The sequence below is a fragment of the Scyliorhinus canicula genome, chromosome 2, assembly GCF_902713615.1.
Source record: "Scyliorhinus canicula chromosome 2, sScyCan1.1, whole genome shotgun sequence".
Lineage (NCBI taxonomy): Eukaryota > Metazoa > Chordata > Chondrichthyes > Carcharhiniformes > Scyliorhinidae > Scyliorhinus > Scyliorhinus canicula.
Genome location: NC_052147.1, coordinates 29,343,489 through 29,364,395, shown reverse-complemented (window position 1 = coordinate 29,364,395; position 20,907 = coordinate 29,343,489). Strand labels below are relative to the sequence as shown.

Here is a 20,907-nt window from a genome sequence, read left to right as displayed (position 1 = left end):
TTTGTGGAGGGATGGAAAGCTCATGTGGATATGCACCTAAAGTGCCAGAACCTCCAAGGCTTTAAACCAAAAAGTGAAAGTGGGTTTAGGCCGGATAGTTTTATTTTGGCTATCCTAATCACGAGGGTCTGAGTATCCTCCTTTGAAGCTATATATTCCTATGCTCGCTGCAGCTGCAACCTCTTGCTCAAGTTTTGATAAATGCATTAGCTGCCTGTTCGCACTTCAGACAGGGGTTGGAACAAGTATAAAGATGGAACTCACCATCGGCATAAAGGAGAGCGCTGCTCGACTTCACATTTTATAAATAATTTTGTTAAATGCCACTTCAAATTAAACTGCCTTCTGTGGACCATAAATAGAACATAGAACGATACAGCGCAGTACAGGCCCTTCGGCCCTCGATGTTGCACCGACATGGAAAAAAAAAAACTAAAGGCCATCTAACCTACACTATGCCCTTATCATCCATATGCTTATCCAATAAATTTTTAAATGCCCTCAATGTTGGCGAGTTCACTACTGTTGCAGGTAGGGCATTCACGGCCTCACCACTCTTTGCGTAAAAAACCCACCTCTGACCTCTGTCCTATATCTATTACCCCTCAATTTAAGGCTATGTCCCCTCGTGCTAGCCACCTCCATCCGCGGGAGAAGGCTCTCGCTGTCCACCCTATCTAACCCTCTGATCATTTTGTATGCCTCTATTAAGTCACCTCTTAACCTTCTTCTCTCTAACGAAACAACCTCAAGTCCATCAGCCTTTCCTCATAAGATTTTCCCTCCATACCAGGCAACATCCTGGTAAATCTCCTCTGCACCCGTTCCAAAGCTTCCACGTCCTTCCTATAATGAGGCGACCAGAACTGTACGCAATACTCCAAATGCGGCCGTACCAGAGTTTGGTACAGCTGCAATCATGACCTCATGGCTCCGGAACTCAATCCCTCTACCAATAAAGGCCAACACACCATAGGCCTTCTTCACAACCCTATCAACCTGGGTGGCAACTTTCAGGGATCTATGTACATGGACACCGAGATCCCTCTGCTCATCCACACTACCAAGAATTTTACCATTAGCCAAATATTCCGCATTCCTGTTATTCTTTCCAAAGTGAATCACCTCACACTTCTCCACATTAAACTCCATTTGCCACCTCTCAGCCCAGCTCTGCAGCTTATCTATGTCCCTCTGTAACCTGCAACATCCTTCCGCACTGTCTACAACTCCACCGACTTTAGTGTCGTCTGCAAATTTACTCACCCATCCTTCTGCGCCCTCCTCTAGGTCATTTATAAAAATGACAAACAGCAACGGCCCCAGAACAGATCCTTGTGGTACGCCACTCGTAACTGAACTCCATTCTGAACAGTTCCCATCAACTACCACTCTCTGTCTTCTTTCAACTAGCCAATTTCTGATCCACATCTCTAAATCACCCTCAATCCCCAGCCTCCGTATTTCTGCAATAGCCGACCGTGGGGAACCTTATCAAACGCTTTACTGAAATCCATATACACCACATCAACTGCTCTACCCTCGTCTACCTGTTCAGTCACCTTCTCAAAGAACTCGATAAGGTTTGTGAGGCATGACCTACCCTTCACAAAACCATGCTGACTATCCCTAATCATATTATTCCTATCTAGATGATTATAAATCGTATCTTTTATAATCCTCTCCAAGACTTACCCACCACAGACGTTAGGCTCACCGGCCTATAGTTACCGGGGTTATCTCTACTCCCCTTCTTGAACAAAGGGACCACATTTGCTATCCTCCAGTCCTCTGGCACTATTCCTGTAGCTAATGATGACCTAAAAATCAAAGCCAAAGGCTCAGCAATCTCTTCCCTGGCTTCCCAGAGAATCCTAGGATAAATCCCATCCGGCCCCGGGGACTTATCTATTTTCACCTTGTCCAGAATTGCCAACACTTCTTCCCTACGCACCTCAATGCCATCTATTCTAATAGCCTGGGTCTCAGCATTCTCCTCCACAATATTATCTTTTTCTTGAGTGAATACTGACGAAAAGTATTCATTTAGTATCTCGCTTATCTCCTCAGCCTCCACACACAACTTCCCACCACTGTCCTTGACTGGCCCTACTCTTACCCTAGTCATTCTTTTATTCCTGACATACCTATAGAAAGCTTTTGGGTTTTCCTTGATCCTACCTGCCAAAGACTTCTCATGTCCCCTCCTTGCTCGTCTCAGCTCTCTCTTTAGATCCTTCCTCGCTTCCTTGTAACTATCAAGCGCCCCAACTGAAACTTCACGCCTCATCTTCACATAGGCCTCCTTCTTCCTCTTAACAAGAGATTCCACTTCTTTGGTAAACCACGGTTCCCTCGCTCGACCCCTTCCTCCCTGCCTGACTGGTACGTACTTATCAAGAACATGCAATAGCTGTTCCTTGAACAAGCTCCACATATCCAGTGTGCCCAACCCTTGCAGCCTACTTCTCCAACCAACACATCCTAAGTCATGTCTAATGGCATCATAATTGCCCTTCCCCCAGCTATAACTCTTGCTCTGCGGGTATACTTATCCCTTTCCATCACTAACGTAAAGGTCACCGAATTGTGGTCACTGTCTCCAAAGTGTTCACCTACCTCCAGATCTAACACCTGGCCTGGTTCATTACCCAAAAACCAAATCCAAAGTGGCCTCACCTCTTGTTGCCTGTCAACATATTGTGTCAGAAAACCCTCCTGCACACATTGTACAAAGAACGACCCATCCAATGTACTCGAACTATATCTTTTCCAGTCAATATTAGGAAAGTTAAAGTCTCCCATAACAACTACCCTGTTACTTTCGCTCTTTTCCCAGAATCATCTTCGCCATCCTTTCCTCTACATCTCTAGAACTATTAGGTGGCCTATAGAAAACTCCCAACAGGGTGACCTCTCCTTTCCTGTTCTAACCTCAGCCCATACTACCTCGGAAGAAGAGTCCCCATCTTGCATCCTTTCTACCACCGTAATACTGTCCTTGACTAGCAGCGCCACACCTCCCCCTCTTTTGCCCCCTTCTCTGACCTTACTAAAGCACCTAAACCCCGGAACCTGCAACAACCATTCCTGTCCCTGCTCTATCCATGTCTCTGAAATGGCCACAACATCGAAGTCCCAGGTACCAACCCATGCTGCCAGTTCCCCTACCTTATTTCGTATACTCCTGGCATTGAAATAGACACACTTCAAACCACAGACCTGAACACTGCCGCCCTCCTGCGAAGTCAAAACTGTGCTCCTGACCTCTCTACTCTCAATCTCTCGCACCCCAAAACTACAATCCAGGTTCCCATGCCCCTGCTGAATTAGTTTAAACCCCCCCCAAAGAGTACTAACAAATCTCCCCCCCAGGATATTGGTGCCCCTCAGGTTCAGATGTAGACCATCCTGTCTATAGAGTCCCACCTTCCCCAGAAAGAGCCCCAGTTATCCAGAAATCTGAATCCCTCCCGCCTGCACCATCCCTGTAGCCACGTGTTTAATTGCTGTCTCTCCCTATTCCTCATCTCACTATCACTGGCACGGGCAACAACCCAGAGATAACAACTCTGTTTGTTCTCGCTCTGAGCTTCCATCCTAGCTCCCTAAAGGCCTGCCTGACATCCTTGTCCAATTTCCTACCTATGTCGTTAGTGCCAATGTGGACTACGAATTGGGGCTGCTCCCCCTCCCCCTTAACGACCCGGAAACACGATCCGAGACATCACGTACCCTTGCACCTGGGAGGCAACATACCAAACGTAATGTTTGTCACATCTTCATTCACTGGAGTGACGCACACTTTAGTGTTTAAAATGCCATGACATTTAACACTTCAAAATAAACACAGCTCCTCAAAAAATGAGACTCAAATGTAACTTCTCGCCTCCAATTCACGGCTCAAGGTTTACATTGCAGTGAGTCCTCAGGATAAGGAGGATACAATTCTGGTTGAACTGATGTCTGCCTGGGTCTAGTGAGTTCCGGACTCTTCTATCATTTATTTATAGCCATGAACCCACTTTGAGACGAGCAACTCTGGCACAAATAAGGACCAAAAGTGGACAAAGTGACAGAGAAGGAAGTTAGAGGTTACAAATAAATTATGCGCTCAGGCTGGGAGTTGAGAATAACTTGCTCAGCTGTTGGTACACTATGCTTCCAATACTGAATGTGCAGTACAAGACACTTACTCATTCAACCTGTCTGAACAGGCAGGTGAAGCTTCACTGCCTGTGCATATCCACCCATGGTGCGGTTGAGCTACACATAGATCTCAACTGTTAATAATTGCGGTGACTCGAGACATACAGTGGAGGTATCCAGTAGCTAACAAAGAAGACAATTGATGAAAGAAAAAGGTAGTTAGATAACTGGCACAGTCACTACACAACAAGTCCCCATGCCAGCGTGAAAACAGTGGTGTTTTATGCTACCGGGGCAGCACGGTAGCACAAGTGGATAGCACTGTGGCTTCACAGTGCCAGGGACCCAGGTTCAATTCCCCGCTGGGTCACTGTCTGTACAGAGTCTGCACGTTCTCCCAGTGTCTGCATGGGTTTCCTCCGGGTGCTCCGGTTTCCTCCCACAGTCCAAAGACGTGCAGGTTAGGTGGATTGGCCATGATAAATTGCCGTTAGTGACCAAAAAAAGGTTAGGAGGGGTTATTGGGTTACGGGGATAGTGTGGAATTGAGGGCTTAAGTGGTTCGGTGCAGACTCGATGGGTTGAATGGCCTCTTTCTGTACCGTATGTTCATTGTTCTATGCTAGGAAAACTGGGCAAAACGGCTGCCGATTTGGGGGCTAGCACGGATGCAGCGTACAGCTTCAAGCTGCCGAATAGCCCGGAGCATTGCCGGGTCCGTGGCCGCGCATGCCGTGCTTCATGGCGGACTTAGCCCGCAGATGCGGACCGCAAATATACTACCCACATTCACCACTCGCTCGCCCTGGACCACCCACGCACAGTGCCCCCAGCCCTGAATGAAGCCGCCCCCCACCCCGCCCGCAAATCGGCCACGACTGTGGCGGCACCGGACTGAGTCGGGAACTTCAACGGCCGGGGACAGAGCATCGCGGGGTGGGCCCACATAGTATGCCACGTACCCGGCATACCCCTAGAGTACGTGGCTTTTCAGGGGGCTGAGCAACGCAAAAGCGGTGCCACCCCCAATTTTGGGGTCAACGGGGATTCTCCACGACCTCGCCGAACGCGATTTTGGTGTTGAGGAGCAGAGAATCCTGGGGAGCGGAGAATCCAGCCCCAGGTCTTTACACCAGCTCCCTGGTCCACGCTGCCGGTCTCCTGCTCCCAGGGCCCCATGCAAACTCCCCATTGGCTGGAGTTCGTGCGCTCCCGCAGCATTGGCCCTGAGCCGGTCACGTGGTCAGTGGAGTTTGCTTCCTTAAAAGGGACCATGCTAATACAACAAAGTTAAAGGGAAATCATGTTCCCAAGATTCAAACCCGATTTAGAGAGCAAACACTTAAAGCTCTCACTCTCTTCACAATCAGGAATGGTTCCAAAACAACTGATAAAATTTATATTTCATACCGGGTGGGAGGGTGTCTATACAGACATACGAACAAGGACCAAGAGTAGGCCATCCAGCTCCTCACATTTGCTCCACCATTTAATACCATCATGGCTGATTTGATTGCAATCTCAAATCTGCATCTCCACCCCCCTCCCCACAATAACCTATCACCCCCGTGTTTCAATCAATCCACCTCCGCCTTATAAATATTCAAAGTTTCTGCTTCCACTGCCTTTTCCTGGACAGAGTTTTAACGACACACGACCCTTGGAGAGAAAAAACTGCTCCTCATCTCCATTTTAAATTGGAGAGCCTTTATTTTTAAAACAGTGAAACATCGAGTGGGATTTACCGGCTGCTTACGCCGGCGGGAAATTCTGGCCCCACGCCGGGGCACGGGTTTGCCGGCGACAGCACGGCGGGTCGGATAGATCCTGCTGGTGGTCATCCCTGCCACCAAAAACACGTGGCATGTGGTGGGAAAATCCTACCCATCCCTTCCACACACCCCCGCAATCTCTCAGTATTTAGACAAATAGTTTATTTTTATTCCTCCTGCCAGAACGGACAATTTCACATTTCCACACATTATACTTCATTTGCCGGAGCTTTGCTCATTCACTTAACCGATCCATGGCCATGATTATCAGGGCCCCGTTCGTCGCGGGCGCAAATCCCACTGCAGCCAATAACTCTTGCAAGAGGCGATAACGGGATTTGCGGCAGGACGATGTCAGCGACGTGATCAGGTTCATGCCCAGTAAGGGAGCAAACCATTAATTTAAACAATTTAAATATCATTAAACGGTTTTTAACACCGTTGTTCCAGGATTGTTAGATCTTCCCCCTACGGTGTGACGTAATGCCGGCGGGAATCACTACTGGTTTCCAAAAACGGAAACCAACCCATGACGAAGACGCCAGGGGCACGGACGTGAGTATAGCCCCCGGGTGGTGAAGTACATGGCACCCTGACAGTGCCACCTGGCAATGCCAACCCAAGCCACGGGCGGGTCCTCTAGGGAACCCCATTGAGATGGGGGGTCACCCTGATGCCTGTGCAGGAGGTGGCCCAACCATTGAGTGCTGGAGGTGGGGGTTGGCCCTCTGTGTTTGAGGGTTGGGTGTGTTCCTCTTGTCTGCTGGGAGTCCCGCTGTCTGGGGTTGGGCTTTAACTGAACTTTGCTATCGGGGCACCCTTCAGGTTCCTATAGAGCTGGACCGCCCCACCCAAGTGACAGTGCAAAACGTGTCTCCTGCGTTTTTCACAAAGTATTAGAAGACCTGGCGTGAAAATCTAGTTTTGCTTCTGCGGAGAATCACATCAGTTTTCAGTCAAACCTGACGCTTTGCCATTTTTTCAGGAAAATTCCGCCCGATATCTTTTTGTAGTCTCCTTTCCTACCGATCTTCGTGTTATCGGCAAATTTGGCAACCATCCCATCCATCCCTTCAAGCCATTTGTATCATTTTCAAATAGTTGAGGTCCCAGCACTGATCCCTGTGGCACACCTCTTGTTACATTTTGCCAACATAAAAAAAAACATTTTTGACTGCTCACCAGTCAATCTTCTATCCATGCCAATATGTCACCCCCGAGGACATGAACTTTTATTTTACACAATAACCTTCAATGTAACACTTTATCATATGCCTTCTGGAAATCTAAGTATAGTACATCCACTGGTTCCCCTTCATCCACAGTGCAGGTTACTTCCTTAGAATTCCTATAAGTTGGTTCAATAAGATTTTCCTTTCACAAAACATGTGACTCTGCCTGATTACCGTGAGCTTATTCCAGTGCCCTGCTAAAAATTAACATCGTTCCTACACCAAATGTTAAATTAACTGGTCTGCAGTTTCCCCACTATCAGTCTCCTTTTTTTTTTGAATAATGGAGACTTTACATTTGCTATCTTCCGACAAATGGGACCTTTCCTGAATCGAAGGAGTTTTGGAATATTAAAACTATCTCACTCAACATTTATTTAAGACAGAGGATGAAGTCCATCAGGACCCGGTCATTTGTCAGCCCCTAGCTCCAACAATTTAATTTTATTCTTTTTATAACCTCGAATCTCATCTGTTGATTTACTGCTAGATTTGTAATCTCTATCCCTTCCTGTCATGGTCTGTTTTTCATTTCCTGTAATAATACCTTTCTCTCTTGCCTTGTCTCTGCTCTTTGATTTACCACATGTTCACAAATTTGATCTCTTGCCCCCACTATTTACTTTAAAATCCTCTCCACTTCTAGTTATGCTGCTTGCAAGAACACCAGCCCCAGCACGGTTCAGGTGTAAGCCATCCTCACCGTACAAACCCCACTTTTCCCAGTACTGGCGCCAGTACTCTGCAAACTGGAACACATTTCTCCCACACCAGCATTGAGCCACCCATTAATCTCTCTAATCTGATTTGTCCTATGCCAATTTGCCCTTGGCTCAAGTAATAATGCAGAGATTATGACCTGAGGCCCTTGGCTGGATTTGACTAAATGGGAACCAAGTCCCATAGCAAGCGTGTTTAGGTGTGTGTTTCCTGGCGCTCGCTCTCGGGTTAGCTAGTGGGCCTCAGTGGGGAACGCACGGCCAAGGCCACATATAGGCCTGTTGTGCACTGAGGAGCTCCACCCACCGGAACTCCTCAGCTAACGAGAGATCTGGACCCTATTTTCAAATGACGTCCCGATTTCTGGAGCCCCAAAGTGACGCCCGACTCCCCCCCCCCCCCCCTTCAAACCCCAACGCACTATGGGTGGATCCCCAGGCTCCTGCACACCCAATACCTGCACGGGGCACACAAGGCCCAATCGCCACCGCTCAACAAAGTCCAGCTTGACACCTTGGCCGTGCCGACCTGCCAGTGCCCTTGCCAGCTGGTAGCACCACCTAGACTGCCAGGCTAGCACCCAGGTGGAACTGCCCAAAGGGCATGCACCTGGGTGATCCCCACGAGTGCCGTTTTATCTGGTCCCTGTTTGTGGAGACCAGTATTAAACATCGCTTGCCCAAGGGGGTAAGACCCCTCGCCTCAGGTACCTCAGGAATCCGCACATTAAATTGAGACTAGCTGTCTTGATTTAATATGCAGATTTGTCTGAAAGTGATCCTGCCCTCAATGGGCGGGATTTCAATCACAGCGACTTGCGAGATCGCTGCAGAGGCTTTGCGATCCGGGTAGATCCAGGGAACGGGGTCTCCGACTTCTATCGGCCATGCTGCGCACGGCGAGCTGCATTTCGGGAGCAGCCTGGCCGTTCGGTCGCGCCCCCTGCTTCTTAATCCGGTGCCAAGCTCCTCGTGATGATGATGCTGAACTTCCTTCTTTGCCCTGCCTATGTCGTTGGTACCTACATGGACCACGACCACTGAATCCTTCCCCTCCCACTGAATGTTCCTCTCCAGCTCCCAGCATCTATATCCCAAACTCTGACAGTGGTCAGGCACCATAGTGGCCTGGACCCGCGCTATTTGCCACAGAGATTGTGTCAGTCCCTCTGACTGTACTGTCCCCTCTACCACTCCATACTTTTTTTGCTCCCCCCCCCCCATTTGAATGGCTTCTTGTACGTGGTGCATGGTCAGTTAGCTCATTGCCATGCCACCACCCCTATCCCACCTTCATTCAAACAAGCTGAGCAAACCTCAATCCTGGTGCGAGGTACTGTTGCAAGGCTGAGTATTTTCTTAAACAGACCTTATATCCACTACAATCTGGAGTGCATAACTTCTGCCTAAATCTGGTTAACAACCCCAGTGCACAAGAGCTTTTGACACAGCCAGCATGTACTAGCTCCTGAAATAGCAACAACAAATCGCATTTGCATAGCACCTCGTACAGTGCAATATCCCAAGGTCTTCCGCAGGAGTGTCAAACTAGATTTGGCACCTAGTTACATAGCGAGATATTGGGACAGGTGATCAAAATCTTAGTCACAGGTAAGTAGTGTTTGGCAGGAGGAGGCTGTTGTGTCACCATTTTACTTGACATTATCCCACCATAAAAGGCTTCACAAACCTCCACAGTGCAACAAGATGAAAACCAAAGAAATATGGATTACTCCAGGTTTTACTTCAAATAAAAACAGCTCTCCTCAAAGAGATAATGCACCCCGGTCTTTCTTTTGATTGCTGTTAAACCCCCCCTTTCGGGCACTGCTCACACACTCATACCCCGGAATATAGGCTCTGTCTCAAGAGCCTATCTGATAAAAGACTACATTTATTCCTGTGCCACAGTCACTTTAAACACATACGCTGGTTAGAGCCCAGGAAGGATGTCCCACCCGATTATAGTTTCAAGAGAATTGTTATATACAACCTGAAGGAAGGGGAATGCAGAAATGTTTTTGCACACATCTCAATGTTTCCCTGTTGTTCCAACACACTGCTGCCTGGTCAGTCGCAAGACCTACAATAGGCAGTTTAAGATATAGTTTTCCTGCAAAATCACTCACAGGTCTAGCTGTAGCTTTTAGTTTGCTTCAGTTTTCAGTAATTATATCACTAATTTTCATCCTAATTTTCCACAAAGAAGATTCACACAGAAAACAAACACAAAACAGACACACAAAACACACACACGCTGTTACTACACCCTGGGCTAGGGCACAGTAAATTCCAGCCCACCTTGATCCGGAGTCACAACACAATTAAATTAACCAATAATCCTTAGAAAAATGCACAAAGTCTTTGGTGCTTGGCTGCCCAATAATTACAGTCACCAGGTTTGTAAATTTAAGCACAGTTACTTTTTGTTTATCTCAAGAACTATAATGAAATTTGCAGCAAATATAACTGGTTGACTATTATCTAATTCTCAATCCCCCACTTTAACTTGTCCCCACCCTCTATACACACACAAGACAGGCAAACACAGAGAGCAAAAGAGAGGTGCAAAATAATAAGATAAAAAATATTTTTTTTCAGATGGTTGCTTTAGCACACCTTCCTTCAAGGCTTTTAGGTTAACATTTCTGTTTCCAGTCTGTAATGGTTTTCACTGTAGATTCATTCATTCAGGTTCGCTGTAGGTTCAGAAATACAGCAACTCAGCAATTCTGGATGGGAGAGGGACAGAGAGAGAGAGTGAGCAGGCACTCAACTCCTTTTTCCCCTCGAGTGTCCAGGGCCAACTCAACTTTCCTCGAGTCTATTTGGATAGGACTAATCATCACCTGTTACCGGGCAGATTACGGCCTTTTGGCCAATTCATTGGCCACCAGCCATTCAATCAAACCAAGTCTCACCACATCTCTTGGGTGTCACAAAGTCAGAGTTTGACTGCTCAAAAACTGGCACCATATACGTTGCAACTTTTTGAATTCCTCACACACGGGCGCGACACAGCAGCGGCACACGGGCGCAACACAGCTGCGGTACACGGGCACAAGACAGCAGCGGTACACAGGCACGTGTTGGCAGCACGGTAGCATAGTTAGCTTTGTTGCTTCACAGCTCCAGGGTCCCAGGTTCAATTCCAAGCTTGGGTCATTATCTGTGCAGAGTCTGCACGTTCTCCCCATGCTTGTGTGGGTTTCCTCCCACAGTCCAAAGATGTGCAGGTCAGATGGATTGGCCATGCTAAATCGCCCTTGGTGTCCTAAAAAAGGTCGAGTGGGGTTACTGGGATAGGGTAGTGGTGTGGGCTTGGGTAGGGCGCTCTTTCCAAGGGCCAGTGCAGATTCGATGGGCCGAATAGCCTCCTTCTGCACTGTAAATTCTATGATTATATGACACAGCAGCGGTACACGGGCGCAACAGAGCAGCGTACATGGGCTACACAGCAGCAGTACATGGGTACTGCATAGCAGGGGTACACTGGTACTACACAGCAGGGGCACACGGGTACGACACAGCAGCAGTACATGGGCATGAAACAGCAGTGTTACACGGGTACTACGCAGCAGTGTTACATGGGCACTACACAGCAGCGGTACACGGGTGCGACGCAGCAGCATCTGTGACATCTCCTGTAAAACCTAGTGGAATAAAAGAAAATGAAAGATCTGACACAGTTGCATGTTTTTACAAATGTCACTGGAAGAATTGCAAGAAACTTGCCCCACAAGACCCATTCTCACTGCTGGATCGGATACAGAGCCATCGCCTTGACAGGCATCGCTGCTGTGTTCCCAAGCGTGACCATGGCCTCCCTGTGACGCATCACTGAACTCTCCCACACATTCCAACCTTCTCATCTGCTAGCCTCCTACACCAATCTAACCCAAGCTCGAGGCAGACGTCAGGAACAGTATCATTTCCAGGTCACTCTACAGCTTTCTAATCCAAACAATGACTCCAGGCCTCAGCTGGCTCCCCTCCCCCCCACCCCCACGTTCATGCTAGTTTCTCCTCTTTGCTTTCCTTAATGTTTTTGAGCTGTGCTCCTTGTCAGTGTCTTTCTGAGCACCTTTGCCTGTTTTCTACTTTGTTCAATGATTTTTAACCTCATTCCAGATTTTTAAAAAGAATCGATTCACCACATGTTAAACACCATCGCTGCTGCCTTGTACTCGCATTTAACGTATTTGATCCATGACCATTGCCCATTTTTGTCTGATTTCAGCCCTCCAAGTTTAGTCCATCCTGTGCAAGGGGAGCAGGCCTCCTTTGTTCAGCCTCAAACAACCCAAACCTGTCATTTCTCCACACGAATGCTGGCAAAGCCACTGTAGATTTTTTTTTATTTAGAAGTTCCATTATATCAGATTCCCAACACAGTTTTGGTACCGACTTTGATGTCAATGATAACAGAACGGGCAACTGTTTTACGCCACGTTTTATAGAAGCAGCTTAAAAATGGCACAACCCGAGCGGTTCATGATCCCAGCTTTCCTCACAAGGTTCATATCGCTGCCGTGCCCAAAAATAAGGAAAATTGAAAAGGCGGGGAGCTTGCACGGATCTGTTAACAACCTGACCAGAGAGTAGACAGCCTCATTCTCATGTCAAGAGACAGTCAGATCTAGAGCGACAACAGAAACGATGACAACTTCCATTTATATAGAACCCAAAGTATGAAACGGAGCCTCGTAAGAAGATATCAAGACAGGCGCTTGGTCAAAGGATGGGTTTTAAGGAGTGTCTTAAGGGAGGAAAGAGGTGTAGAGAAGCAGAGGGAAGCAGGGTCAGTATTCCCCATCTTGAAGCCAAGACGACCGAAGGCACAGACATGAAAAAATGAGGCAAATAATATTGGGGATGCACAGGACGCCAGTACTCGAGGAGTGCAGACATCTCGGAACATTGTGGGGCCGGAGGACATTGCAGAGATAGGGAGGGGCAAGGCCAGGGAGAGTCAAAACATTGATGAGAATTTTTAAATTAAGACAGTGTTTGTCCAGGAGCGAGTGTAGGTCAGAAAACACAAGAGGTTATAGGGAAAGATTGGTGAAGGAGTGACTCTGGAATACATTGAGCACTTCCCACAGCATGGCAGCCTCTTCGCTCAAAGAGCCACCATTGACAAGGGGGTTCAACACCGGATCTGTACCAATGCAGCCGGCTACAAACAACAGCAGCGAGCATTCAACAGCAAAAACCTCTGCAAATCAACAACATTTCTCATCGCGTGGAGCAGTTGTCGTCATCACGCTCCTGTGCCGCAGCAAGACCAAGACACAAAAGAGCGCTAAAGAAATTCCATCAGCAATGTCTCTCTTGCAGCATGTTCCGTATTCAATTGGAGGACCATCAAACAAACACGAGTCCTTCTGGAGGTCAGCTCCACAGGCATTCAGGCAAAACTCCAACATCAACGTCAATGGACTGGACAGTGTCCAGATGGCCAAAACATTGTCTCCCACACCAGATCCTGTTTACTTAACTCCCAGATAGCCAGCGTTCCGGGGAGGAGAAAAAAAAAACACTTCAAAGGAATTTCTCCTTGATGCACGGCAGCATTGACATCAATGCCTGGGAGGAGCTTGTGACCAATGGCAACTTCTTGTCCATCAAGCTGCATGATAGGCCAGAGTGACGACCAAGAAAATAAAAGAAAGCAAATTCTGCACTTTGAATCCTCCTACACCTCATGGGATGTCCTGCTCCATGGGGATGGAGACACATGGCAGAAACTCACATCATCCCCATAATCGAGGGGCATCCAACAATGACAAGAGGGAAGGGGCTTATTGTGAGCGAAGACACGGCGGCAGTTTTGGATGAGCTCAAGTTTATGGAGGGTAGAATGTGGGAGAGAAGCCAGGAATGTGCTGGAACAGTCATTTCTGGAGGTAACAATGAACAAGGGTTTCGGCAGCAGGGTGAGCGGAGGCAGTGGCGGTGTTACAGAGGTGGAAATAGGCGGTTCAAAGCACAAATGAGGATGGAATATGAACACCAAGGTTGCAAACAGACTGGTTTAGTCTCAAACTATTGCCAAGAAGAACTATTGCCTTGAAAGCAGACCAAGTCAGGTCAGCAGCACAGTTCGATTCCCGTAACAGCCTCCCCCAACAGGCGCCGGAATGTGGCGACTAGGGGCTTTTCACAGCAACTTCATTGAAGCCTACTCGTGACAATAAGCGATTTTAGCCGGTAGCGTGGCCGAGCAGTCTAAGGCGCTGGATTAAGGCTCCAGTCTCCTTGGAGGCGTGGGTTTGAATCCCACCGCTGCCAGAAATGTTAGGGGCCGTTTAGCACAGGGCTAAATAGCTGGCTTTGAAAGCAGACCAAGCAGGCCAGCAGCACGGTTCGATTCCCGTAACAGCCTCCCTGAACAGGCGCCGGAATGTGGCGACTAGGGGCTTTCCACGGTAACTTCATTTAAAGCCTACTCGTGACAATAAGCGATTTTCATTTCATTTTCATTTCGGGAGGGGTGGAGTGAGTAGCTAGAGAGTAAAGTTTGGAGTTTGAAAGGTGTGCAGAGGGACAGGTAGTATTGAGGAAGCAGACAGGCTAGGAGAGTGGGAAAAAGTGGCAGATGGAATATAATGTGAGGTTACGCACTTTGGTAGGAAGAATGGAGACATAGAATATTTTCTAAATGGGAAAAGGGAATCAGAAGCACAAAGGAGCTAGGAGTCCTAGTTCAAGATTCTCTTAAGGTTAACGTGTAGGTTCAGTCAGCAGTTAGGAAGGCAAATGAGGTGTCAGCATTCATGTTGAGAGGGCTAGAATACAAGAGCAGGGATGTACTTCTCAGGCTCTATAAGGCTCTGCTCTAACCCCATTTGGAGTATTGTGAGCAGTTTTGGGCCCCGTATCTAAGGAAGGATGTGCTGGCCTTGGAAAGGGTACAGAGGAGGTTCACAAGAATGATCCCTGAAAAGAAGAACTTATCATATGTGGAGCGTTTGAGAACTCTGGGTCTGTACTCATTGAAGTTTGGAAGGTTGAGGGAGGATCAACTGAAGAACGACTCAGTAGAGAAGCTGTGTCGAGAGATCAGTTCAGCCCCTAAGGACGGTCATACAGGAGTCTGGTAACAGCGGGGAAGAAGTTATTTTTGAATCGGTTAGTGTTTGTTCTCAGACTTTCATATCTCTGCCCCGAGGGAAGAGTTTGGAAGAGAGAATAACCCGGGTGGGAGCGGTCTTTGATTATGCTGCCCGCTTTCCCGAGGCAGAAGGTGTAGACAGAGACAATGGATGGGAAGCTGAATCGTGTGATAGACTGGGTTGTGTTCACAACTGTGTAGTTTCTTACGGTTTTGGGCCGAGCAGTTGCCATACCAGACAGTGATGCAGTCAGATAGGATGCTTTCTATGGTGCATCTGTAAAAGTTGGTAAGAGTCAATGTGGACATGCTGAATTTCCTTAGTTTCCTGAGGAAGTATAGGTGCTGTTGTGCTTTCTTGGTCATAGCGCTGACATGGGTGGACCAGGGCAGATTGTTGGTGATGTGCACACCTAGGGATTTGAAGCTGTCAACTATCTCCACCTTGGCCCCGTTGATGCTGACAGGGGTGTGCACAGTACTTTGCTTTCTGAAGTCAATGACCAGCTCTTTAGTTTTGTTGACATTGAGGGACAGATTATTGTCTCTGCACCACTCCACTGGATTCTCTATCTCCCTTCTGTACTCTGGCTCATCGTTGTTCGATATCCAACCCACGACAGTCACGTCATCGGCAAACGTTTAGGTAGAGCTGGAGCCAAATTTTGCCACACAGTCCTGTGTGTAGGGAGTATAGTAGGGAGTTAAGTACTGTATTGGAGACAATCGTGGAGGAGGTGTTGTTTATCCTTACTAATTTTGGTCTATGGGTCAGGAAATCGAGGATCCAGTTGCAGAGGGAGGAGCCAAGTCCCAGGTTTCGGAGTTTTGATATGAGTTGGTTGGGATTATGGTGTTGAAGGTGGAGCTGTAGTCAATGAATAGGAGTCTGACGTAGGAGACCTTGTTGTCGCGATGTTCCAAGGATGAGTGTAGGGCCAGGGAGATGGCGTTTGCTGTGGACCAGTTGTGGCAGTATGGATCAAGGCATTCTGGGAGTATTGCGTTGATGTGTCTCATGACCAACCTCTCTAAGCACTTTATAACGATAGATGTCAAGGCCACCGGACAGTAGTCGTTGAGGCTCGTTGCCCGGTTCTTCTTTGGCACCGGCATGATGGTGGACGTCTTGAAGCAGGTGTCAACCTCGGAACGGAGTCGGGAGACGTTGAAGATGTCCAGGAACACACCCGCCAGTTGGTCCTTGCTGGATCTGAGTGCATGACCAGGAGGGACTCCGTCAGGACCCATTGCTTTGCAAATGTTCACTTTCAAGAAGGCCGATCTGACTTTGGAAGCTGCGACATTAGGTATGGGCATGTCCGAGGCAACTGGGGCAGTTAACAAAGGTTTGCTGGTTTCCTGCTTAAAGCGAGCACAGAATGCATTCAGTTCATCGGCGAGGGGTGCGCTGTTGCTGGAGATTCAACTCGGCTTTGCTTTGTAGCCAGTTATGTTGTTTAAGACTTGCCAGAACCAAAGAGAATCCACGTCATTCACCTGTGACTTTAGTTTAATCTGGAATTGTCTCTCGGCATCTCTGATGGCTTTGCAGAGGTCTTACTGAGATTGCTTGTACAGGTCAGGGTCGACTGTCTTGAACACCTAGACCTGGACTTCAGTAGGGAATTAACCTCCCGGTTCACTCCCCAAGGGAAGCACATGTATTACCTTCTTTGGCACGCAATCTTCGACACACTTGCTGATGAAGTCTGTGACGTTGGTGGCATACTCGTTGAGGTTGGCTGCTGGGTTCTTGAACATGGACCAGTCCATTGACTCCAAGCAGTTGCATAGGAGCTCTTTCATTGTCTCGGCCAGCATTGCACGACCTTATTAACCAATTCTCCTGCTTAGGTCTCTGCTTGTATGACAGGAAAAGGAGCACCGTCGAGTGGTCCGATTTTCCAAAGTGTGGTCGGGGGATGGATCGGTAGGCACCCTTGAGGTTATGGAGAGAAGGCAGGAAAATGGGGATGAGAAACCTATCAACCATGATTGAATGGTGGAACAGACTCGGTGGGCCAAGTGGCCTAATTCTGCTCCTATGTCATGGTCCAACATTCATCTTTGTTTTATCCTCTCGAGTGATGATATTTCTAACATTTTTTTGAGATGTTCAAGATGTGTACATTGTGTGAGTGTGAGAGAGAGAGAGAGAGAGAGAGAGAGAGAGAGAGAGAGAGAGAGAGAGAGAGAGAGAAGAGAGAGAGAGAGAGAGAGAGAGAGAGAGAGAGAGAGAGAGAGAGAGAGAGAGAGAGAGAGAGAAAGAGAGAAAGAAAGAGAGAGAGAGAGAGAGAGAGAGAGAGAGAGACACAGACAGACAGATATTGTGGAGGGGAAGGCCTTCCCACAAGTAGCCTATGGCTACAGGTATGGCCAGAAAGGCAGGGTGGGTGGCAAAGCCTGCCTGGAGTGCTGGCCCACTGGTCTGCCTCCAGGCAGCTGACCTGGTTCCTGATGCCTGGAGGTGCCCACATGCCAACTTGAAAATTCCAATCAGCCTTTGGCTATCCCACCTCTGGGAAAATGGCCCAGGACAAGATGGTGCTGGCAAACTGGCACTCCAGCCGGGCGTGAGTATATATTTTTTACATCTGCATTGTTTTGTGTTGGGGTGGAAATTCAGCCCTCGCTCCGAGTCACATTGGGTTAGGGAGGAAGGTGCACAGCACAGGGGAGCAGTGACTGCCCATTTTGTCACTCCGCCCCTCTCCCAGTCTCATCAACTCCACACTCATCTGAAGAAAGGCCATTCAGAGGCTATAAACATCCAGTGGGCTGTGTTCTAGCGAGGAGGCCTTGATAAGAAGAGGGAGAAAGTAAGTAGATATAAGGGGAAAGAAAAATAAATTGTATTTTTCTACCTCCCCCATGAGCCTGCATGGATTGGGAGGATAGGCTAATGGTGTACTCAGCCCACATCATGTCTGGAAGTGACAGGCTTGAGTGAGTTGATGACCTTTTGCTGTCCATTTGTAGAACTTGTATTCCAAAAGCTGAATACACACGGAGCTGTCTATCTATTTCAAGGAGTTCAGCATTATAATAAGAGGCTCGGCTGTAAAATTGCCACGATTAAGAAAAAGCTTTTATGACAACATTTCTAACTTTAACCGGAGCTCTCAACATCTTCCTCTAATTGCCCCGATTTGGACAGTATGTATGACAGTAATTATACTAGACCAATGATCAGTAGTGTGATGAGGCTACAGTCTGGCACACACTGAGCAACCTCACCTTGACGGCTAGATGCTCCCAACAGCCACCTTCAAAATGCTCCAGAGACCAACATTCTCAGCCAATAGCCACATGTATAAACTCTCCTTTAGGGGTGGAAATCTGCCATCCTTCGCAGGTCTGGCCATTCCCACATCTTCAAACGCCCTCAAATGGCCTCGTCACTCAATTCAAGGGTAATTATTGGTGGGCAACAAATGCTGGCCCTGAATTAATAAAAGAAAGTGAGACAGACGAGAGCTAAATATCACCGTCAAATGCCAATTCATCATCTGAGGACATCCACAAGCAAACTCCAAGCTTTACCCTGGTTGTGGGTTTAAATCTTTTTTTTCCCTTCAACCTTCTATGGGATGTGGACGTTGCAGCCAAGGCCAACATTTGCTGCCGATCCTCAATAGTGTTTGAATGGAGTGGCTATCAGCGGGCAGTTAAGGACACGGTTATGGATCTGGAGTCAATTGTGGGCCAGACCCGGTAGCGACAGCAAATTTCTTCCTTTAAAGGGCATTAGTGAACCAGATGGGTTTTTCCAGGAATTGATGATAGTTTCACGGTCACCAGTATGGAGACTGGCTATAGCCCAGATTCATTCATTGTAGTTACATTCCACTCACTGTCCATGGTAGGATTTGAAGGGGTTTCTAGGTGACTAACCCAGTCTCATTACCACAATGCTACCCCCTCCCGGGTAGCATCGTGGTTGATTGAGTAATCATGAATCACATTTACCTGTTCATGCATCAAAAGCTAAACCTTTTAGAAAGGTGCATTATGTGCACCACAAGATTTTGACATAAGAAAAGCTGCAAACCTTGCCGACAAAACTACCCGAGAAAACGGCAAGATACATCAGGGGGGAAAACGCTCACTTGAAGTCACAGGTTCCACAAGGTATTGCTGGCGGAGTGACTTCTGATTCGCCCACCCTGCCAGCATCCTCAGGCTCTCTGGGAACCATTTTGCAAGACTGCCCCAGTGCACAGTTGGCAAACCATGAAATAATCTTCACCAGATGCACCGCCTGGCACCAAGTTAGTATCACCCTGCACAACCCAGGTGTCACGCTGGTACTACCCGGGCACTTCCCTCTCCCCCCCAAGTGCTGCACTCGCTCCCAATCTCCCCTGGCAGTACTGCTTGCCACCTGCACTCCTGCTGAGACCCAATCGTACTTCGCGCCATTGTGACAGCATGTCGTCATGGATGCATTTTTTGATGTGAGGGGTGGGGTGATTCTAGCACATGGTCCTGATAATTATAGGATTATAAGAGGTTCCTGACATTGACCAGTTATTGACGGGGGCAGGGGACAATCCCTCCCTGGTTTGACGTTGTCGTGAAATGCCACTTTGGCTTTCTTGCGACATTTTGAGCTCTCATCGTCAAACCTGCTTGTGAAGTCAAAGGAAGAAAGAACAGGAATCTGAACAAGGTCCTGTTCACTGAAGAGTGAGGCTCTCAGTTAAAGACAGCAGTGGTGTTCTGTTGGTGAGGCTGTGCACCTGAGAAATTCTGTGGAAGCTTGAATACACATGGGGCTGGGCTGGAGAATCCCCGCAACCGACGTGAATCACACCACGCCACCCCGACGCCAGGACGCGATTCTCAATGGAGCAGAGAATCGCGCCATTGGCACCGCTGTGGTTGGCACGCCGCCGGTTGGGGCCCGGGATGGGCCAAGCGGCTGTCGTAAAAAACCCTGAGTCCCGCTGGTGCCATTCACATTTGCTCTCAGCCGGTGGGACCCCGGCGTGGAAGGGTCTGGGGGCAGCCTGTGGGGGGCAAGAGGAGTTCCGACCCGTCGGGGCCGGCGCAGAGAAGGGAGCCACTGCGCATGCGCAAGCGGCGTGGATCGCTCCAGTGCCGTGCTGGCCCCCTGTAGGGGCCAGAATTGCTGATCTGGAGGCTATGTTGACGCCGTCGAGAAACGTGACAGCGTTTCCGACGGCGTCAACACTTAGCCTCAGGATCACAGAATCCCACCCTCGGTGCTGCAGAGCAGAGAAATACTGAAAGGAGAGGCTGAAATCCTGGAGTGGATCCTTGGTGATGGCATCCAAGAGAAAGCATTGTTTGGGAGAAGATGCCACGGTGTGTTGTTCAAGAGTGGAGACTGGAAAGCAGTGTGTGAAAGACAGAGTTCCAGTGAGACCAATGTGATCAGCGTTTGGGGGATTTGATGAGAAATCCTCAGAAATTGTTTTGGGTAGCATCTGTCTCTTGGTTTCAGAGTGTGGAGTGTCTGACCACAGTTCGTCTATTGGATTACATGGACCATGTACTTACTGTGAACATTAAAATAGAAGATATATTTTGTAACTTGTGTTATTCTTACAACTCTGTATACAAAGGTATGGCTGGGGTAAAGGGATAGTGCATTATAATTCATCCTTTCTTATTTAATAAATGTTTAATTCTTTTGTTAAGTTAATCGGCAGTCCTGTGACTGTCCACTTTTCTAAACAAACAAGAAAAGTCAGAATCTATCAAGTTGGATTCGACCCTGGGATCTGACTGGTCAGCTGGGATGGTAACAGTGCCCTTGGTCGGATAGACATGGCACTGGCATATGCTTCACCGAATTGGCCTGAGAATATTTTTTTAAAATAGAATTTACAGAGCAGAAGGAGGCCATTCGGCCCATCGAGTCTGCACCGGCTCTTGGAAAGAGCACC

The 20,907-nt window shown here is 48.1% G+C and overlaps 1 protein-coding gene and 1 non-coding gene across 5 annotated transcripts in view; one reads left to right on the top strand and one right to left on the bottom strand.

Moving 5' to 3' along the window:
* Positions 1 to 20,907, bottom strand: part of LOC119951775 (inositol-tetrakisphosphate 1-kinase-like) — a 243,560-nt gene that overhangs the window by 92,611 nt on the left and 130,042 nt on the right. The gene's annotated exons all lie outside the window — the stretch shown is intronic.
* Positions 14,085 to 14,166, top strand: trnal-aag. The gene has a single exon. It is a non-coding gene; the product is annotated as a tRNA-Leu (tRNA).